Genomic DNA, 18,503 nt, shown 5'->3' on the forward strand with positions numbered 1-18,503 from the left:
AACACGTTGCTGTGTTACTCTGTCTGTCTTCTATGAGGAGACAGACACACGCACGCACGCACGCACGCAGTCACGCACGCACGCTTTAGGAGCCGGGACACAACTGTCACTTTTGTAGATCTACTGTAGACCCTCACAGTGAGAGGCAGGCAGGAGAGGGGGGGGGGGGGCTGCAAAGGATAAGATGGGAAGAGAAAGATGAAGAGAGAAAGAGAGACTGAGAGAGTTCCTGCTTCCTGTTTACAGAGAGGGGAGAGCAGGGGAAACAGAACGACGGGCCACTAGACTATAGACACTGTAACATGACAGTGATGACAACACAAATACACCATTTTCCTCCACCATATCCTGAGTGCAAGAACAGACATCTTTAACTACATACACATACACAGAACCCCCCCCCCCCCCCCTCTCTATCTCTTTCTCCCTGTGACATCTGGCGACACACAATCCTCTTCCTGCCTGGTTCCATGTCCCGTCCCCCCCCCCCCCCCCCCCCTGGCCAGCCGTTGTGTTAACAGGGTCGCACTGCCCTAGTCGTCTGTTAGCCGCAACATTCCTGGCTTCCTGCAATCTGCGACAGGATTCCTAACATCAGCGCTCAACAGTGCGGTTGTGTTGTAAAATAATTAGGAGATGTGTTGATGTGTTTTGATACATAACTGAGAGCCCTGGGTGTGTGTGTGTGTGTGTGTGTATGTGTGTGTGTGTGTGTGTGTGTAAGAACTTCTGGAAACTCAGATTAACACAATTTTGGACGCCTCAGGCCGTCTTAAGGATTCGAACCGAGAGGTACCTTGGACGTCGGTGGACGTCCTAGCGCATCCTCAATAATACGGGGCGAGATAAGAATATTCAGAATTTTTCCTATTATTTTTTTTGTCCGTTCGCCTTTCGCTAACACTCTGGGCAATTATTAGCTTGCCGTTGACTCACATGTTAGCGCGACGGGAAGAATGACTCGTATCTCATAATCCAGGGCGCTCTCCGTGGTGATGAATGGATCGATATGCTGGCGCTTAATTTCTGCTCCTCATCCGTCTCTCCCGCAAAATATGAACGCTTTTTGGATCATATATCGTATAAATTAAAATGATCGCAAAGTGAGGTCAACTTTGTAAAGTCAACTTTTTTAGGAAATTGTTTCCGGTTCATGGCTTTCAGAGTAAAAGCGCTCAGACAACTCCGGCACCCCAGAGCTCCTATTTTGAAGCACTTCCGGCACTAAAAGTGTTAAAGAGGAATATACGCGACACGCCATATGACGGAGCCAGGTCTTCTCCCCAAACACAGAAACATCTAGAGATGTGCACAGCTCACATTCTAAACATCTAGAGATGTGCACAGCTCACATTCTAAACATCTAGAGATGTGCACAGCTCACATTCTAAACATCTAGAGATGTGCACAGCTCACATTCTAAACATCTAGAGATGTGCACAGATCACATTCTAAACATCTAGAGATGTGCACAGCTCACATTCTAAACATCTAGAGATGTGCACAGATCACATTCTAAACATCTAGAGATGTGCACAGATCACATTCTAAACATCTAGAGATGTGCACAGATCACATTCTAAACATCTAGAGATGTGCACAGCTCACATTCTTTCATGGCCGAAAAAATAAGTGTGACTATGTGCCAATGGGGATCAAAATGAACAAATTAAAGTGCAACATGCCGAACATTTTCCTATCAGCAGGACCTTATTAGGGCATGTACAACACTCTGGTGGGTTTAGGGATAAGGTAGATATTGGGAGGTGTCAAATAGGCAATAATATTGTTGCTGCAGCCACTATCTATGAATGACTGTATCTATAATTACAGTAATACATGAATTGGTGATCTGAAAAGATGGACAGGTTTAATCATTTAAATTAATTTAAAATACATGTAAGGTGTCAGTGTTGCTGATGCAACAATCTGGGAACCCATCGGCAAAAAAAGGGAAAAACAGCCGACACAATGGCCGTTTAGCACGTAAACTCTCCTTAAAATGGAGCAGCAGAGGTAATCATCAGAGGATTTGACTGTGTACACACGGATGGAACGGACTGCAATGCCCTTCTCCCCTTTAATAAATACCCAGCAGACCAGCTTAGCTGGTCACTACATCAGGCTTAAGGGTGATTTACATTTAAGCTGGGCTCAGACTGCAGGACAGGAGTTTGGGAGATCTTGTAGTATCACACACAATCTTATAAGAGTGCACACACTACGATGAGTTTAAATAATGGAGCATCACACATTACAAGATTGATCATCATTGGCGGAGCAACACAAATGCAGCACATCGATGCTGTGATCACATGTTGCGGTACGTGACATGTTATGGTTTATTGGGTCCTACACACCTCTGACTCTGATCGTGACACTTTCTTGCCTCTCTTTCGCTGAAAGTCTGTCTCCTTAGAGATGGGATGATAAACACTATTATCGTTTATCGCGATAAAAACCCACTGACAATAATTGTATTGCAGAGATTTAAATGTATTGTGAAATTGCAACATGGCACGCAACCAGGTATAAATCAGGCATTAGAATGTCTATTTCTAGTGAGTGTCTACAGAATCAGCTTGCGAGAACAACGCACGCAAATTTTCAGACACACACACACACACACCTGAGAACACTTCATTTAACCTGAAATGCTTCCTGCTGCCTTCAACAATCTTGCAGATGGCTAGGGAGTCTTCGTATATCATAACGCTGAGTCATAGTGAGCACACACACACACACACACACACACACACACACACACACACACACACACACACACACACAGGTCTGTGTGTGTGTGTGTGTGTGTGTGTGTGTGTGTGTGTGTGTGTGTGTGTGTGTGTGTGTGTGTGTGTGTAGTGTGTATCATCTTACAGCTCCCACATAAAAAGGGGCTGTTCTTTTCACGAGGGAGAAGGAGTTTGTGAGAGAATATTTTCCCTTCCCTCAGCTCAGACAGTGGACCTATCACCCACTGCCAACAGAGTATAAAGGCCCTCTTATCAGCTAATCAAGATGTCCTCTACTAGCCGCTGACTGTCATTGTCAGCTGCCTGCATCAAGTAGCCCACCTATCTGCCACTATGCTGCTTCCTCCTTCCTCCTGTTATTCCGTGCTTTATTGGACTCATTCATGTGCCATTTCAGACGGTAGGAAGCAGTCAGTGGCCGTCCTGGGGCGATAAAACAAACAAAAAAAATCAGCGATGACTTTGAGTGCGATTTGCTCTCTGCCGAGAATGCTGACCATTAAAAACACTCAGGTGTTACGGTTAGGTTAGTCAAACACACACGATACAATACAGTCTGTACTCTGTATCAGGCCTGCTTCATAGCCCTGCGTTTCCATGTATGCTGAGTTGCAACTCTACATCTGACCTCACTGACAGCAGATTAATAGTTTAACTCCTGCTTCTCAACTGTGCCGTATTAAGAAGCTCTGTTGTGCTTCTCGCCCTCAGGGCGTCTTACTGGTAGTAGTATAGTAGAGTTCTATACCGCTATCGTGGTCAGAATGAGACTCACTACTACTGCACCGTTGGTCTAACTTAAAGGCTTTTCCACAGTGTGTAGATTGTGCACATGGTTTTCACATTGTAAAAATGAATAGTGTAGCCAAAATCTTGTTTTTATTCCAGCCACTATTCTGTTTTCTTCCCACCTTTATCACGACAACTAAAATAACATAAAAATCTTCCTTTCCTTAGTTTTAAAGCCCACCAACAAGAAGTCCAAGTTTAAAGTGGCTTTACAATGGAGAATATAAGAGAGGCTAGCAAGATTTTAGTTAGATTTTGTTTCTTTGATTTGCATTGGTTCCTCATAACAGATCATTATAGCATTACAATGGAAACAAATCTTGTTGGCACGGCGACTTGCTCGGCGGTGCCTCTCGTGGCTCTATTCAGACGGAGTGCATCCGCCCTTGCCGAAGAATGAGTGCACCTCTTTCAATATGACTAGTTTTACAATCATACTATACATACATGACAGGGGTTGACGCTAAGGTTTCTTGCCAGATGGGCAAGTACAGGTCAAGTTCCACTTGCCCAAAGGTCATGTCCTTTTGCCCGAAAAGTGAAATAAAAATGAATGCTAAATCAAAAAGATAACTGCAGAGTGGCTACAGTCACTTTGAAAGTCTGAATGACTAACCCAATAATATTTAATGAAGACGGAATGCACTTGAAACTTGAAAGTGCATTCCGGGCAACTTGAAAACAAACTCCACTTGCCCAAACGTTGTATTTAAATGCCACTGGCAGTCGGGCATGACTATTCCCGCTATGCGACAATATTTTTTAAACGCACACTAAGACACTTTTCTATGAAAGATACAGTTAATAATGAATCACTGGGCAGAACTCTCAAATACAATGGATGCATGCAATATATGCATCAGCGTGCACACATAACACACAAGCATGCACACAGGCATATATTATAAATACACACAAACACACTCTTGACAAGTCAAAGCGATATCAATATATCATTTAACAGCTCCTCGCACAATACCATGAGCTTGATATCCCACAACATGTGCTTATAACGCACGCACGCACAAACACACACACACACACACACACACACACACACACACACACACACACACACACACAGTTATGAGTCAGAAGCATTGAGTGATAATTATAGTTCAGTAACTGCGGGAAGAATCCAGTGACTTGTGCTCCTGACGTATCTCTCAACGTCTTTCAAATTTGTCCCCATTCAGAGTTCAGACAATCAACACTGATCCACAGGAAGAATGAACGTGTACAATATTTGGAATGATCCCAACCTACAGGATGAAATATGGAGCTCCATCCTGGGCCAAAACATGTCCAAGCATTTTGGGTTTCAGGATGTGTGAATGTGCAGTTACACGTTTATCTGAAGCGTCACCTTGCTTTGTCCTGCATGTGACATTCTTCTGCTGCTCAGTACAGTCACACACAGTCCCCCCTGCCTTCTGTCCTCCAGTCCACTCCCCACAGAGACATGGTCACTGACCCACATCTCAGCCTCTGGCAGAGCACGCACGCACGCACGCACACAGGGCTGTCCCGATTTTATCTATAGTTTTAACTATAGTTTAGTTTTTAGTTTAAGTTTAATAATTGCAATTAGCCATTAATCTGTGTTTCTGTCGCTGTTTCTTTTTGGCTTTCTGAACACAAGATGCACAGGGCAGAATGAAAATTTACTTACATAGGCCTATTATATAATAACTTTCTACTTAAATACAAAAAATCATCAAATGTGTAATGTGTTGCATCGTGATGTGTTTAAGCTTGTAGATTGTGTAGAATGTTTGAGAATATATGAACACTTTCCAACATGATTATTTATGACGAGTATGCAAACCATTATTGCGATTATCTCAAATTACTGCGATTATCTCAAATAGTTGTGATCATGTAATAATTGTGACAGGCCACACACACACACACACACACACACACACACACACACAGCCTGTCATTATGCCCAACAGAAAAGTAATTTCTGACTGCTTACTAGCACACACACATGCACAGACACTCAAACACACAATGAGCCTGTTGTTTTACAAGCCCATTGGCCCGGCAGTGAGTGTAGATATGGCTATCAGAGTGACCGGGGTAGAACAACGCAAGCACATTTTCAGACACACGCACGCACACGCACACGCACACGCACACACACACACACACACACACACACACACACACACACACACACACACACACACACACACACACACACACACACACACACACACACACACACACACACACACACGTCCCACTACATTCATGTAAAATAATGTACACATGGAAACTCATAGCATAGTGTGTGTGTGTGTGTGTGTGTGTCTGTGTGTGTGTGTGTGTTTGTGTGCGCGTGAAGATTGTGTGTGTGTGTGTGTGTGTGTGTGTGTGTGTGTGTGTGTGTGTGTGTGTGGCACAGAGGTAGCAGTCTACCTGGGTCAGGGTGAGCCTTGGGCTGATACTATAGCTCACTCTGTCACACGGATCTGATGGAGCACAGCGCTAACACAGTGGGAGACTGTTCCTGTGGTTCCTCTCTAACCTGGTTGGGAACACAGTCAGACTTTCTACTAGGTGGTGTATTTGGCTTAACACATTGGCCAGAGTTGCTTTTGCTGCTATCGCATACACCGAACGTAACAAAAGTTGACCGACCCGACCTTGAAAGTAGCCCTGTCTTTGATTCAGAAGTTGAGAGAATAAATAAGTCCCGTCTAAAGCCTGTGAGAACCGTCCAAAGAGATTGCAGTCTGGAAAGCTTTGTGGCTTTCAGTTATTCATGAGGTTGATGCAGTCTGAACTGAAGGCACCTTTACGACTACCAGTGTAGATATACTAGACTGCCTGTGTGTGATTCTGCACAGGACAGAAGCAAACACTACAGGCCTTCTTGTTTACTGAACATTTCAGCATTGGAAATGATCTTCATGCAAAATAATGAATATCTCAAATAATGGCGAAGGGCGATTATATAATAATTGTAACCGATTCAGTAGAGACCACCCTCTATTTATCACGGCCGCTCCGCGTTCGCAGTCACCACCGTATGACTGCAAGTGCACCTGCCTCCGCTTATCATCAAAGCCACTTGTAATCGGGACCATGTAAACACGCATATGAACGCTACACTCACCCGGTTGTGCTGCTTCACGTCCCCCCCCCCCCCCGCCCACCTCCTTTCTCCTACGCAGTTCTCGCTTTGCCTTTCCAGAAAGCCACAGGGGGCAGGAGTTATATAAAATGATAAATGATATATCCAAATATGAATCAAACGCAAGAATCATCAATCATCAGTCATGCCAGAAGCACAATCCACACGCAGGACCAAATGCAAAGTATTGCCGAGTAGAACTTGCTTGCCGAGAAGATTTGCTTCAGATACTCAACCCAACCCCCTCACCCCCACACCGCACGCACGCATGCATGCACGCGCACACACGCACACGCGCACACACACACACACACACACACACACACACACACACACACACACACACACACACACACACACACACATTAATTAATAAGGGACACAATAGAAAAAGACATGAGTGAGACAGAATCATTTCTCAATGAGTCAGCAGAAATGGGGAACATTTCCCTTCCTCCTATGTTGATGGTGGGGGATGGGGAAGGAGTATGGTCCATCACCATGGAAACTATGCCTTTTCTGTGGGGTCATACATCATACTGTAACAGATGCTGAGAGGCACATATACAGAGCACCCCCTTCCACATGGCACATGGCATCCAATACAGATGTGCTTGTGCACATGCATACACACTAGAGTTAATCCAACTCATCGATCTATTTGAGTATAAAAGATTATCAATATCAATTTTACAGAAGATTACTTGTTTTTTTTCTTTCAAAAGACTTTAAAAATAGCCATTCTACAAACTTGTAGATCTGCTATTTTCGCACACACTATATATCAATGACGATTTGCTGCTGTAAAATAAAATACCAAATTTGCCAAGAAAATGCGCTTCTTGAAATGTTTTAATTGAGCTGAATGCAATTTAGTAGATTCCAGTCTGACAATAGCATATGGTGTGTGTGCCAGATTTGGTACTCTTTAAGTCAGTGTCTTTACACTGATTTATCCAGTGGTAATTTACATAAAGTCCAAAATTACTAGCACCCGGATCCTGTCCTATTTGTCCATATAGCTGTTGGACCGTGTGCCTAGATAGCTATGACATTATTGAATTATTAAAACACAAGGCTCATATATTATTGTCCACTGGATCCATCATCCAGGGGACAAAGAAATATGTATTTGCGACCAACATAAACCACCAATTCTTAAATTAATAAATATTCTAGCTTGCTTAGACCTTAATTACAATTATACATGAAGAAGCTACTAAGCTGACTTTCCTGTTTACTTCACACGTCTCCCATCCCATGTATCTCATCGTAGCCAATACAGAAATAACTAGAAAAAGTGCCCCTCGGGGCACAGGTCTCCACCAGGTTGAGGCCTCCTGGTGGCGCTATAATAGGCCACTGTGAAAAGGGTGACATTTCTTCTTACGCCTTGGATGAAAATTGGATGATTTGAGGCATTTTGTTACAAAAAAGTTTTTAGAAAAAACGCTATAACAGGTCAATGTGAAAAGGGTGAGATATATTTCTCAGCCTAGTAGGAAAGTCTGTGAATGATCTGTGAGGCTTTATGTTCAAAACGGGCCAATCCTGCAAACTTTGAAAGCCAATGTTAGCCAATTAGGATGGAATCTGAAATATTGGACAGATCCATTTTGAACACATGACTATAGAGATAGTGTGTAACGATTTGCGGGATTTTGGGACGGAATCTGGAGGAGAAATATAAAAAAAATGTTTTTCAAAAACCTCCTAGTGGTGTTATAACAGGCCGTTCTGAAGAATTTGAGGCAGAGGTTCATCGTTGGCATCCAGGGAGTGTGTGTGCAAAATTTGGCACTGACCGTGTTAACGGTGCTGGAGATTAGCTGTACACAGACAGACGGACGGACACACACACAGACAGAGTGCAAAACATACTCTCTCTCCATGACTTCGGCCTTGTGGAGACAAAAAGGTTGAGAATCGTTGATTTAGTAATTGCACTTTAGATGTTGCTGAGTATTCTTCGTTAAACATACACAACTGGCTCCTGATGGCCAACTCAACTGAGTTGTGGACATGGGACACAACTTACAAGCAACAATGACAGTGGTGAGACAGAAATAGAATTTAAATTTTAAATTCCTTGTCAGAGGAGAGTAAATCGAGAAAAACAACAGAGTGCAGCAAGATGAAGTAGATGGAGTAAACCTCAGTTGAATACTGGCTTAAATCCTATTTCCTTATCATCAAGCCAGTAGAAAACATTGCGTCCATCCAGCGGAGACGTACACAACATAATGACAAGCTCTGAGTCACCATCAGTGATGGGCCTTTATGCTGTCTAAACATATTGAGTCACCATCAGCGATGGGCCTTTATGCTGTCTAAACATATTGAGTCACCATCAGTGATGGGCCTATATGCTGTCTAAACATATTGAGTCACCATCAGTGATGGGCCTATATGCTGTCTAAACATATTGAGTCACCATCAGTGATGGGCCTATATGCTGTCTAAACATATTGAGTCACCATCAGTGATGGGCCTATATATATATGCTGTCTAAACATATTGAGTCACCATCAGTGATGGGCCTATATGCTGTCTAAACATATTGAGTCACCATCAGTGATGGGCCTATATATATATGCTGTCTAAACATATTGAGTCACCATCAGTGATTGGCCTATATTTATGCTGTCTAAACATATTGAGTCACCATCAGTGATGGGCCTATATGCTGTCTAAACATATTGAGTCACCATCAGTGATGGGCCTATATATATATGCTGTCTAAACATATTGAGTCACCATCAGTGATGGGCCTATATGCTGTCTAAACATATTGAGTCACCATCAGTGATGGGCCTATATATATATGCTGTCTAAACATATTGAGTCACCATCAGTGATTGGCCTATATTTATGCTGTCTAAACATATTGAGTCACCATCAGTGATGGGCCTATATGCTGTCTATACAGTACATATTGAGTCACCATCAGTGATGGGCCTATATGCTGTCTAAACATACGGTATTGAGTCACCATCAGTGATTGGCCTATATATATGCTGTCTAAACATATTGAGTCACCATCAGCGATGGGCCTATATGCTGTCTAAACATATTGAGTCACCATCAGTGATGGGCCTATATGCTGTCTAAACATATTGAGTCACCATCAGCGATGGGCCTATATGCTGTCTAAACATATTGAGTCACCATCAGTGATGGGCCTATATGCTGTCTAAACATATTGAGTCACCATCAGTGATGGGCCTATATGCTGTCTAAACATATTGAGTCACCATCAGTGATTGGCCTATATATATATGCTGTCTAAACATATTGAGTCACCGTCAGTGATGGGCCTATATGCCGTCTATACATATTGGCCTTGGCTTGCTCTTAAAAATGTTTCCTGCTTCGAGCCAAGCGATTTTACGAGGAGTCAAAGTGCCTGCTCTGAACAAGACATGTGACATGAAAGACTGATGGCTGATCATTTTCAAAGGTCAAATCTCTGTACGAATGTATTGTACACGCACGCACGCCCATGCACACACACACACACACATGTGCGTGTACACACACGTGTCCATGCACACACACACGCCCATGCACACACACCCACGTGCGCCCACACACACGCGCACCTGCCTGCTGCCTACACGCGCGTGCACCTGCCGCCTACACACACACGCCTACACACACACACACACACACACACACGCCTACACACACACACACACACACACACACACACACACACACACACACACGCCTACATGCGTCGCCTACACACACACACACACACACACACACACACACACACACACACACACACACACACACACACACATTTTCACAGAAAGACATATCAACATGACAGTACCCTACCTATACAATACAGTATAGACTATATAACTTTTAATTAACCAGGTACTATGATTAAAAACCTCTATACTCTGGGTCCTTCTCACACACCAGTGTGAAAAAAAGAAAAAAGCAACTTCCTCTGTCTAAAGTTTAGTAGCAGAAGTCTGTGCATTTCAAGCTACTATATAGCTACTATCTTGGCACTGACATCTCTGCTCACAATCTAATTACTGCTATGCCGATGACACTCAACTGTTTATATCCTCCGTAGGTGCTCTTTCAGAACAAGATATATTTCTATATCTATATATCTATAGTATAAAATATATGGAACAACCACATCTTCAAAGTCTGATCGGAGCCTACGTACAAACCCTCCCGCGCACTCAGATCAGCCAACACAGGGAACTCCACACATCCCAAACTCTTCTCCCTTCTGGCTCCAAAACTATGGAACGCACTTCCCATTGCAATCAGAACTGCAGACTCACTCCCAATCTAGTCTGTCTAGTCTGAAAAGTCACATCTTCAGACTCCATCTTGGCCCGTAGCACAGGCTAAATGTATGTAATTTAGATTTATAATTTAGCATTTTATTAAATGTATAAGTTAGCATTATATGATAATGTAGACATAGCACTAAATGCCTAAATTGTAACCTGAAGTTGGATGCAATGTTATTGCAGCAGAACCCTTTTTTCTGCTGTCACACACAAACGTTTAACATGCACGCACACACATGCAACGTGCACACACACACACACACACACACACACACACACACACACACACACACACACACACACACACAGAGTGGATACATATGGGCATTCACAGAGAGGGAAGGCAGTTTAGAGTAGCGTTCTGTGTTAGGCTATAGTTGGCTTCAGTGTGTGTGAGCAGAGAGCTGGCAAGCCTCCCTATGAGCAATGAGCTGACCCACTTCTATGCAACTCTATCCCTAATGTGACCCATTGGGATGCCAATGAACACGTATCGTACACCCTTGTATGTATGCTCCTACACACAAACGTATATACACACATACAGTATATACTTCCATAATCATAAGAGTACACAAACACACTTTGCCAAAACAAATCCTATTCAAACACTGTCATGTTGTAGTCTCTTTCTGTTCGGTTCAGGCATCTCAGTTATCTGATGGACTGCACTGTGTTTCTGGGGGGTCTGTGTCATATCTAGGGCAGGGATGTCATTCTAATGGCCCAGGGAACAGGAAGAACTTGGGTCACATGACTTGGTGTGTCCTCTGTTGTGTTAAGTCACAACTGTCTGGCAGTTAAAGAGGATACAAATACAGAACACACTTCGACAATCTTAGCCCAGTCAGAATAAATAAATAAATTCAAAATACAGTAGATGTTTCAAAGATTGTATTAGTGCTCTGGGTTGATGGGCACTTGCATATACAATGAATCCACCAGCATGTCAAGAAAATGACTCAAAAATAAACAAACAAATAAATGCATGTTTTGAAGTACTGAGTAGGCCTGATGTTTGTGAGTATGTCTGAATTTGGGCAATGATAATAACCTAGTGGGGGTATAAGATGCATGGTTGGACAAACCACCTCCTGTGTGTGTGTGTGTGTGTGTGTGTGTGTGTGTGTGTGTGTGTGTGTGTGTGTGTGTGTGTGTGTGTGTGTGTGTGTGTGTTGTGAGTGATCCGGCCATGGTCTGGAGGAAGGAACAATGGCATTCCTGTGCTCTGAGGTCCAGGTGGCTGTGGAAACCCAATCCCAAACCAAGGCTTGCTGGCACACTGAGCACCGGGAACACCGAATGCTGCTGCCTCCCTCCGGAGACATGAGCCAGAATAGTGCTATTGTTCCAGACCAGCTTGGAGCAACAAATGCCCCAAAGCCACCCTGACATACATAAACAGACCAAGGTGAGTATCCCTCTCAAAAATGCTTTTTTACTATTTCGAGGTGAGGAGAAATAGAAACAAAAATAATAATGTTAATTTATTGTAATGACAATATCAGTCCTGATATTTTTTATATAATGATTTTTTCTGAACTTAAATGGGGTGAAAGATGGGTGCATCTATTCCACCAGGAATTTTGGCAACATGTCTGTGGAAGCAGCACATCTGTGACTGGCCTGAGGCCTCAGTACTGGAATTGACACAGTGCACTTGACCATGCGTGCAGCTGTGCACCACACCTTGCTGTTCTAAAGACAATTAACATTTTACTATTGGTGAGTTCAAGTGCATGTTGGTGCAGCCAGTTGTGCACTGTCATGTATCCTCTCTCTCTCTCTGCCCTCGGTATCCTGTCTACTCTCCCATCTAAACATAAATCAATCAATGAATAAATCAAATTATGCAATTATGTATATAAAAAGTATTAAAGTAAACAAATGCTTAATTAAAAGAATCACATCTGATCTATCTATCTTTATACCACTTACAGTATACCACACCAAAATGTGTGTCATTATAATGTTCATGGTAATATGAACATGTACTGATCTGGGCATTGGAAATCTTTCGAGAGAGCAGATCATCACAAACTCACTTCTACGATGTAGGTCTACTCAAGTTACTCAACTGTAGCACACTATATTTAATAGCCAACACGTTATGCTGGTAAGTTAATGGCAAAATGTTCAGATTCAGAATACATACAGAGAGAGAAATACATGCTCACAGCCACATACTGTAAGAGAGCAGTCATAGAGAGCACATCTGCTATTGAGGCCTGAACACCGAGCCAGCAGGGCAGGAAAAACATCATGCGGACTCTGTGGCCTTGAAATGAGGAACATGATTCATTTCCTTTCTATGCTGGACACTAGTCATGTCTAGAAAAAGGGCAGGGCTCAGCAGCACACAGCTGAAGAGGGGCTCTTAAGCATGACATACTGTATACAACCCAGGTCACAACATTCAGGGACTGCAGGACATCCAAGTCACACCCCAGAAGCTATAGGCAACACCTGTCAACTGAGTTGTCACATTAACCTATTGGAGACGGTGTCACTCTATTTGTGCAGTTGAGCTCTCCTCATCATGAGAGCAGCTTGGTTCCTACAGTAATTCTGCTCCAAACACGACAGGTTGGCAGACATTTTCAAAGCAACTCATGCCTGCTGCCAGACATAAGTTCTGGTAGCAGGGGACCCATGCTACAGGTAGCAATGGGTATTAAACATATGCCCTCCGGCGGCAGTACCGCATAATCTTCTTGTGCGCACACGCACACGCACACGCACACACACACACACACACACACACACACACACACACACACACACACACTGGATAAATAATACCTCACTTTTCCCCCTTTCATAAACGTGACAGATTAATTTAATTGGCTCCCTGTCAATCCTACAGTACGTCTTCATCTGCTCTGCAGCAGAGGCAGACAGGATTGATAGGGAATCCATTTTCTTATCTCTCAAGATAATTACACCATAGTTAATGCATTGCACACACTCACTCTTGCATGCTCATTGCATGCTCATTTTCTCAATCTAGCTCCGTCTTTAACACACACACACACACACACACACACACGCACAACACTGTCTCACACTCATTCATCATGCACGTAGGCCTACATACAAGGTACCTAACATGAAGACTGCATGCTTCAATAATTAGGCCTTTTTTAACTGATTGAATTACATGAAATGTAATTAACCTCAGTTCTACAGAAAGGAGAGCGTATACTGTATCCCGGGCTAGAATGAAAGAAGCTCAAACAGACTGGTATAATGCTAACTGGGTAACCGAATGTGCAGCATCTGACCTCTGTCATTCATGGCATTAAGACACTAAAGGCACAGTGCAGGTCAGCAGTTAAATTGAAGGGCCACTGTTCATATGGAAAAGCAGCAATGATGCAAAATGGCTCTCAAAATGTCCACTGATAGACAGAAAAAAAAGCAACAACTTTGGTTTTAGGCCATCTGATGATCTGATCTCATTGATTAAATATGTTATGTAGGCTATTATCAGCTACTGTTTTAGGAGTCGGACAAAACATTCCAATTGAACTGCCTGCTTTTACTCACACCTGGCAAACTGTCACTTCCATTTGAATATAGACTGTTATATATTAGTCCAATGCGGTACAGTATGGTGAGATAACCCGGGCGGTTGCCATTGAGAGGTCTCTCATTATTAAGCATCATGCTGATTCTCTATAATAATCATCCTCGCTCTCACTGTGTTTTTCTCTGAAACATGAAGAAATAACATCACCGTTCACGTATAAACGTTCGCTGAATGGAGTCCGTTACTCTAAGCCTGTGTGTACCTAACGTCGCATTACATCCCGCTGCTTGGCTGCTTCTGTCAACAAGCAGTTTGATGGTCTTGCCTCGTAAAGGAGGACGAGCCAGACAGTACACGGCAAACTGCTAACGCAGGAGATGATATATGAGAAAACACCGTTATCTACGGTCCCCTTACCTCGAATGGCGGGCGAAAGCGTCCTCCAGTGTTGTGGCGAGGTCGATAGTTATTATGCAAACGGGGAAAATGCAAATCTTGACAAACCAGAAAACTGTCAGTAGTCGGCTAGCAGGCTAGCTGGCTCCGCTACTGTAGCTAACGGTAAAGAGTGGTCCTTCTGTCGACGTCTGTGGTCGACTCAGATCAGATCAATGCATTTACCTCAAAAATGAATCCGGGAAGAGCTGGCGATGGATGTGGCTGGAGGAGCAATGTGCCTTGTGTTAGAACATGTCACCATCGTAGGTATCCATTGAAAACAGCGTGTATGCTGCTGTCCTGACTGTGAATACAGGGTTCTGCAGTAGCGGACGTAGTGCGCTCAGCAGCGCGGATGGGGAGCCCTCTCTGGTCCGCTGTGCGTATTGAGCAGAGCAGCCAGAGGCAGCATCATCCCTCCCTCTGCAAGCCCAACCCGGAAGAAATACTATTAATGAGATGATCATAACTATAAAATGTATACATTTTATCCAAATGTGTGCCATTATGTTTATATGGTAATATGAACATTTACTGATTTACATATAGGGTACTGTTGATTTCACAACTGCCCAGATCAGTAGCCTATTTTTCCAAATTAAATTAGAAGAAAGACCCCACTGGTGGGGAGCTGTGGTCACTGCCTGGGGGGCCCCCATTAGATTTTTTTTTCATTAGATTTTTAATCAATCTTGGGATAATGCAAATTATTTGTCAATATCATTCAATATTTTCCTCTTTAGTAGCTGCTCACGTGCAGTGTTTAACCTAAAGTAACATATTGAACAAAGATGAACTGTCTGTCAACAATGAAACAAAAACAAATTAAATACAAAATAAGAAATGTACAAGAAAAGTGCACATCATATAAGCCGCAGGCATACATCTCCGCCATGCCGGGTTGCCTTAACTTGCCTACCCAGTCAGGCATAGTTCATGATCGCAGTATCACATGCTGACGGCCCCCCATGAGTCACGGGGTGCAGCAGTCAGGAAGCTGCAGGGGAAATACAGTTTGTACAATAGTTCGCATTTGAATTCACAATCCACTATGTCACAGCTAAGTTAGTATTCACTGAATTAGTATTCACATGGGCCCTTTTTCCACCAAAATAACCTTGGTTCTATTGAACCGGTTCAGTTCTAGATTCTTGGAACATTGGTGCTTTCACAGAACTGGCCGTGAACCGCCCCGCAGTATACCAGTTTTAAGCAGAACCATTGTAATTAAGGATTTGGCAGGAAAAAAGAGAGGAACCGGTTTCAACCTCGGTGGGAAAAGGGCCATTTAATAAGCCTATATTCACTGACTTCAGTCCATACCAATGCAACTCCTTGCTGGTCGCAATTAACATTATGGTCCTGGCTGCTTATCAGATGAGATGAGATGAACACCTCAACAGCATGCTCACATTTACCAGTCTAGGTTGAGTTGTCCAAAACTACGCATATTTTCACAAAAAGCACAGCAGGAGAAAGGATATGGGTGTGAAATAGATTTTATGATTCAAGTTTGGAGCAGATTGGATACAGCGTTCATCATTAATGACATTTGTGACAAAACCGACCCTTCCTGCAAACTTTGGAAGCCAATATAGCCAATTGCAATGGAATCTGAAAAAATTCCCTGATACATCTTGATCACATGACTCCATGAGAATGTTTCGTGTGAGTTTGGTTTGGACAAAATTTGTAGGAGTAGGCCCTACTAGTACAAACATGTTTGTTTTGAAGAAAATGGCATCTAAAAGCAAGACGGAGTAAGATCTAATTGTCTTGTCTGGAACAAAAATGATAGGGAATCTGTGGTATTATGAAGGTACTATTTTAAACAATTAAAATTAAACGCCTAAACTGGGTGATCTTTTCTTGCTGCAGCATTCTCAATTACCAGTAATTGACCTTATACACACTGCTGCCATCTTGCCAGCAAGGTGGTATAGGTGCAATTTCCCATTGACAGCCCTTTCATCCAAACAGAAAATTCCGATCTGAACTCGCCAACAATGCAGCTGTACAAAAAGCTTGAACTATCCTCTTTCTATATCTGGCTGCAAAGTGTTTGTTTCATAAATATCCAACGTATCCATGTTTACTTCCTGTCAAGTAATTCCTCGCAGATGATTCTTTTTCTAAGTGTCAGAGTTTGGAAGCGCCAGAAAGTGTCAGCTACTCAGCTCAGAGTATCAGTGGAGTGCTAAGCGACCCTGCAATAAACCAGGAAATGTCGCATCACGACTTTTGCTTATTCCTTCTAAATCTATATAGGCCTATATAAAATATAAACTCGTCGAATCTCTTAGTTACATCAATATTGTTCGTATAAAATAGTTGGTTTGTGCCTCACCGACTGTCCGCCCCGCTGTAGTGCTGACATAATGAAGTGACATTATTCCAGTAGTGTCTCAGCCCTGCGGTTGCTTCTTGCCTTGGCTTTAAAGGCGTCTTACTAGTGTAGTGGTGTACTGTGTCTGTGTGTCTGTGTCTGTGTTGTGTGTGGGTGTGTGTGTGTGCGCATGCATGCGCACCTGTGTGTGTGTGTGTGTGTGTGTGTGTGTGTGTGTGTGTGTGCTCACATGCACACGCACACAAACATACAGAGAGATAGAGACAGTGAGACCTGGGGATTCGTAGTTGCCCAAGTTATTTCAACAAAGGGCTTATCAGGCTTATGCAGCTGGATAACGTGGGTAACGACGAATGTCTAGTGCTCATTTATTTATCACATACTGTATGTATGTGATATAGCCTTATTTATTCACTTAAGACAAATAGTAAAGAGCATCTGATCAACATTAACATGTTAGACTGGCGCAGCATCGAGGAACTGTCCAGAGTAGACAAACGGATGCCTTTCAATGCTCACATCAGTGGGGTGGAGAGCTACCAAATTACCACACACACACACACACACACACACACACACACACACACACACACACACACACACACACACACACACACCTATGGTTGTATAATACAGTATACAATAGTACAAAATATTGATTCTGATAGGAGTACACTTTCAGAACTTAGACGATGCAATAACACTATGGGCTAAAAAATAAGTGCATAGAATTGGCTACTCAGTGCCAGAACAGCAGGTACAGTTTTATGTCAAATTGCATATACTCAATTACACGCTTCTATAAATACAATGTCACAAGAGTATTGCTCACTACTGTACCTGTTACAACAGGGGAGTGTTTAATGTGTTCACCTCAAGCATAACCTTTTCGTCACAATTTATTACCACAATAAGAAAAGCACTTGGGAGTGTTCAAGCTATTACCATCACCATTCAGTGCAAGCTGCCGAATATGAGTTCCTTTTCTTTGGTTAATAAAAAGTGGGCAACATTTAATTCACAGGGATGGCAAATTTAAGTTTCTGATTGGCAGTGCAGCCCCGGCCCCCAGGTGTTACTTGGTGAGTACTCAGTGTCTAATATATGGCACAGTAGAATGTGGTGTCAATCTACTTTCTCAAAGTTGCAGATGCTAATTGGATTCTGT

The 18,503-nt window shown here is 42.9% G+C and overlaps 1 protein-coding gene across 5 annotated transcripts in view; it reads right to left on the reverse strand.

Annotated features, from left to right (window-relative positions):
• galnt1 (UDP-N-acetyl-alpha-D-galactosamine:polypeptide N-acetylgalactosaminyltransferase 1) overlaps nt 1-15,352 on the reverse strand; it is a 60,412-nt gene extending 45,060 nt beyond the window's left edge. For 3 of the 5 annotated variants that reach the window (XM_080767186.1, XM_080767185.1, XM_080767183.1), the window contains exon 1: nt 14,968-15,352. The gene's annotated coding sequence lies outside the window, so the exon portion shown is untranslated. The remainder of the gene's footprint in view (nt 1-14,967) is intronic. The other 2 variants (XM_080767187.1, XM_080767184.1) reach the window with 1 other exon arrangement.
• Nucleotides 15,353-18,503: the final 3,151 nt, after the last annotated feature.

Source organism: Protomyctophum bolini (assembly GCF_963924005.1).
Source record: "Protomyctophum bolini genome assembly, chromosome: 7".
Lineage (NCBI taxonomy): Eukaryota > Metazoa > Chordata > Actinopteri > Myctophiformes > Myctophidae > Protomyctophum > Protomyctophum bolini.